Below are 5024 nucleotides of genomic sequence, written 5' to 3' on the forward strand. Positions count from 1 at the left end.
GAATCAGAAAATCTGACCCTGAGAGAGTACCACATAAGGAGTTTAATCTGGGTTCAAGCTCGAGGACCAACACATGCCTTTTATCAATAATGCTCAGCACATGTCCACAAATGCCCTAAAAGAAGAGGAGCAGAAATTCATGTTTCTCAACACAGTATCAGTAATTGGGAGGTAAAAGACGGAGGGGGAAGATTATTGTATGGGAATGTCCCTCTTCTAGTTTGTTAAGGGTCTCTGACTCCCACCTACCAAATACTATTCCAACTACCCAGTCATTGTGACAAACAGAAAAATGAAATGTTTCCACACATTTCCAAGTGTCCATTAGACTAGATAATCTCATCTTAGTCTGTGTTCCTAATACTCTCCTGTGTGATATTAATTTGTGTTACATTAAGAAAATGTGCTCATAGGTCAAGCACACAATATATCAAACAGTAAAGCAGATTTATTTTTGTAGGAATTTTCCAGACCTTGACACATTAACAATACCTGAAAAATTCAAAAGAATGGGGGTGAGACGAAGTGTTTATAAAATTTTCTAAGCTGACTTGACCAAAAACATGGCTGTTTATAAAGATTCATTTATGAGAAATGGATGAAATAATCTTTAACATTCACACAATATCACATTACATATAATTGACAATTTCATTTATTCTGGTTTTGAGGATACAATTTGAAAGACTGAAGAGCCTACAGAAAACAAAGCTCTCATGCAAAATATTTTATATACATAGTCAAATAATCTAATAAGAATATTTCTTACATTCAGGAAAAAAGATAATATGCCATGTTCTATGTTAAACATATTTTTTAAGTATTCTCTTTCAACCATAATAGCCCTACAAGTAAACTAATTATCTTTTAAACTTCCATTGGAGAAATGGAAAAAGAGAAAGATGAATTTGCTCAGCTAGGGTATAGTTTAAATTGCTGTGAAAGAATGAACCAAAATGTTCAAACAAAATTGAAGTCTATTTCTCCTTTATTTCACATGCAAAAACTAGGTGGGTGTTTAAGGGTCAGTAGATGGCTCAGATTCACAAAATCCTCTAGAGAATCACAGTTTTATTCAATTGCATTTCTCTGCAATCTCTTAGTGTTTCTTTTATTTGCATGGTTGAAGCTAGCTCACCAATACCATATCTGTATTCTAGCCCTAGGAAATGAGAAATAATGAGAAAAGGGCAAGCAGTAAAGAAAGTGACCTGAAAGTTTCATATGTTATCTATTTGCAAGGGAATCTGAAAAAAAGTAGTCTCCAGCTTGCTCCCTGCTAAAACTTGATAAGGCAGGAAAGATTCTATTACTAGAAAGAGAAAGGGACAATGGATATTGGTGGGGGGATTTTTCAGTCTCTTCCAAAAAAAGAAAGAGTGTGAGATATTGAAAAATACGTATTTTGGGGTTTGTCCACAGTTCCTGGCTCACAGCTCCTATGACCCTTGTAATTTCCTAAGTGACTAGATCAATAGGAGGATCTTTTGTTCTAATGTTTGATCTCAGCCCTCACTCCTAAGACAGAATTCCCACATACCTTGGAATTTCCTGGGTGATAGGAGCTTCTTTTGTTCTGATGAGGTGGTTCTTGGTGGGTTCCTGGATAAGGGCTGGTATCCAGAAAGACCAAGCTATAATTGTAAACTTAGAGCTTATGGCTCCCTCCCACATTCTTTCAAGAGAGGAATAGAAATGAAGTTAATAGTTGATCGTGCCTACGTGAAGCCTCCATATAAATCCCTGAATTATGGGATTTGAAGTGCTTCCGAGTGGTGAACACATCCATGTGCTGAGAGGGTGGCGCAGCCCAATTCCACAGTATGGAACTCCTACATTCAGGACCCTTCCAGATTTGCCCTATGTATCCCTTCACCTGTCTGTTCATCTGTATCCTTTATTATATCTTTTATTAATAAACCAGTAAGTTAAGTGCAAGTACAGTATTTCCCCGAGTTCTGGGAAGTTCTCTAGCAAAATTAACTGAAGCCAAGGAAGGAGTCATGGGAACCTCAATTTATAGCCAGTAGGTCAGAAGCACAAGTCACAACCTATGCTTGTGACTGGCACCGGAGGTGGGGGGCAGTCTTGTGGGACTGAGTCCTCAATATATGAGGTCTGACACTATCTCCAGGTAAAGAGTGTCAGAATTGAATTTAATTAAAGGACATCCGGCTGGTGTCTACTGGAGAATTGCTTGGTGTGTGGAAAAAGAACCTGCACACATCTGGGGTCACAGAAATGTTCTGTGTTGACTCCATAAGAGAAGAAAAAAACACTAGGCTGGCCTATTTACACTGAAACACAGTGTCCCTCAATATACAAACCAAACTGCATAACAATAATTATATCAAACATTTGTGAAGAACTATATGCTGCACACTGTTCTAAATATTTTGCATACATAAATTCATTTAATTCTCACAATAACCCTATGGCATACTATTATTGACACCTTACGGATGACGGAATTGAAGCAGAAACCCAGTGACTTATGCAAATGTACACATTAGCAAACTGGACTTGGAATTCTAAAACAAGCTGTCGTGCTCTGGGATCGATTCTTTTCAGTGTTCTGTTCTGCTCTTTCTCCTTGTCCCCATTTTTCCGTAAATAGAACGGCTTTTATGTAATTTGATCATCTCTATGTGTTTGACTGTACTGTGATCCAAGTTAACAGTGGTTTTTGTTAGCAAAAGTGAAGAAGTGAGAATTTAAATCTTAATGTTTTTTTTCTTTTTATATAATGGTAGAAATAGTAAGAAATGAGGGTTATCTCATCTAGATCTACATGGCACCATACCATATTAAACTCCAGTAGCTACCATAATGTGGTATTTCTGCATCATTTGATTTCAAAATTCAGTGTGATTTGTCTCAGCTCAGAAAATCTCCATTTACAACATATCTGTTATGACAGATTCTGCTTATCAACAGTATAAACACTTCTAGGTCCTTAGATTTTTTTTTTCCTTCAAACAGACACACTTCTTTAGACTCCAAGTTGAACATAAGTATGTAATTATTTGGGATATCTTCAAAAGCCCTGAATATTTAACATTGTGCCAGTAGACTTCATTTGATTCTATCTTGATCATCGCTAATTGTGCCTAACTTGTGCAGTTCTGAGAGATTCTTGTTTCTATTTCAAAGTAAAAGACACCTATAAAGCATTATCTATAATGCTTTTTATCTTTCACTTTCGATTTCAAAGTGAAAGACACCTATAAAGCACCTATATAGCATTACCCTGAATAGGGACGGTAGTGATAGACGTGATACTGGTATCCGTGTCTGTATCACACAAGGAATATTGGTGGGCCTCCATATATTGCTCATATCTGTCAGTCCAGCAGGGAGAGCCCAACCACACAAGGAAGAAAATGGCTATCCTTTAGCATTTCAGCACTGGTTTTGAACCATAAAGGAGCAAATGGAGAATATAAGCCAATGACTTGATTCGGTGTTACTACCATGCACCATGACTGTGGTTCTGTGCCTGTCAAAATACATGGCACTCTGCTAATTAACTCAGAGACCCTATCTACAAGTACCAGTTTAATGCAAAGTCTATGGAAACTGAAAATTATGATTTTTCTGATTATTTCTTATATTAATTTTCCCACATCATGCATCATCCAGAGTCTGAATTAGCTAGTTAAATAAATCATTTAATACATGTTACTAACAAAACCAGTGTAAAGTGGTTCTTATTCATTAATGAGTCTCCAAAAATAAAATGTAAGGCTTGAATTTCTATGCCCAGAGGTGATTTTTTAAAGCATTATTAAGCCATTATAAGACCTCTAAATTACCCAGACCCCACTGCATGAAGGAACATTTTTCAACTAGATATCTTTTAGTTCTAGCTGCCTTTTTTTCTCAGTTATTTGCACTCATAATAGCCCTAAATTGCTTTGTATTAAAATGCTAAACTTGGTTTCTACTCAACACTGCTTTAGAAATAAAATGTCTTTCACAATGTGAGGCAAAAATAAGTCCTAGAAATCTCAGTGTACAAATATTTTCTCCTGTTTAAGGGAGATACTCCCAAAAGTGACAGCTGTAAATAGATATACATTCTAAGTATGAATATTTGTCTCCCACTTACAATTTCTTCCCATAGAAGAGATGTAGGAGGGTTTTCATATCTCTTCAATCTTAATTATTTTTTCTAACATTTGACCTAAAGTGCATGAACAAACTAAAGCCACAGAAATTTCTGTGACTTTTTTTGATTTTTTAAGTTTAATTTTATCAGTATCTATCCCTGTAAAAATTATAAAATAAACTCAAGTCTCTGCTCTCCTCACTCCCCACACCTCACCACCCTCTCCTCTCCCTCTCTCAATCAATAGTAATTGACCCACGTGCCTCTCAGGAACCAAATACCCTTTTATAATGGTCTTTTAGTGCTTTCTTTAAGAATATCATTTACAACCAAGGTTAATCTAACATCAGCTGATGTTCAGGTCAGTATTCTTAGGGATATCTGTGTCTTTGAAACATTCTTAGAATCTTATAACAAACATAATTATTGTGAAAATATAATTTCCAAAATTGAAACCAAAAAAAAACAAATTGTGAAACATGGTCAAAGAACATTTGAAGAGTGGAGTATTTCATCCCTCAAGAAAGAATGTTGGAAAGAGATCACAAAGTTAGATTAAGAACCAGTTAATAACCTCAGAGAAATAGAAACATAAATTGTGGCCATTTTATTCTACCATACAGAAATCATTTGAATCTCCTCCAGACAAAAATGAACAACTGAATGATATCTGGCCCCAAATCATTAGTAAATAGCAAGTTAAACAAAGCTAAATTTTGCTGGACAATTAAACAATCTTTGAGTAGATCTGTTGGGCAATGTTCTACAGTGTCATTGAATAGATTACACAGGCATTCTTTTTCCTTATTTCCTTGTTGTGGGTACTTTTTCTTAACATTATAATTCTTTCATTTATTGAGAATGGTCCACTTCTATTACAATGAAGCTTTATTAGTATAACTAACAACAGACT

Source organism: Propithecus coquereli, unplaced genomic scaffold (genome assembly GCF_000956105.1).
Source record: "Propithecus coquereli isolate 6110/MARCELLA unplaced genomic scaffold, Pcoq_1.0 Scaffold72, whole genome shotgun sequence".
NCBI classification, from domain to species: Eukaryota; Metazoa; Chordata; class Mammalia; order Primates; family Indriidae; genus Propithecus; species Propithecus coquereli.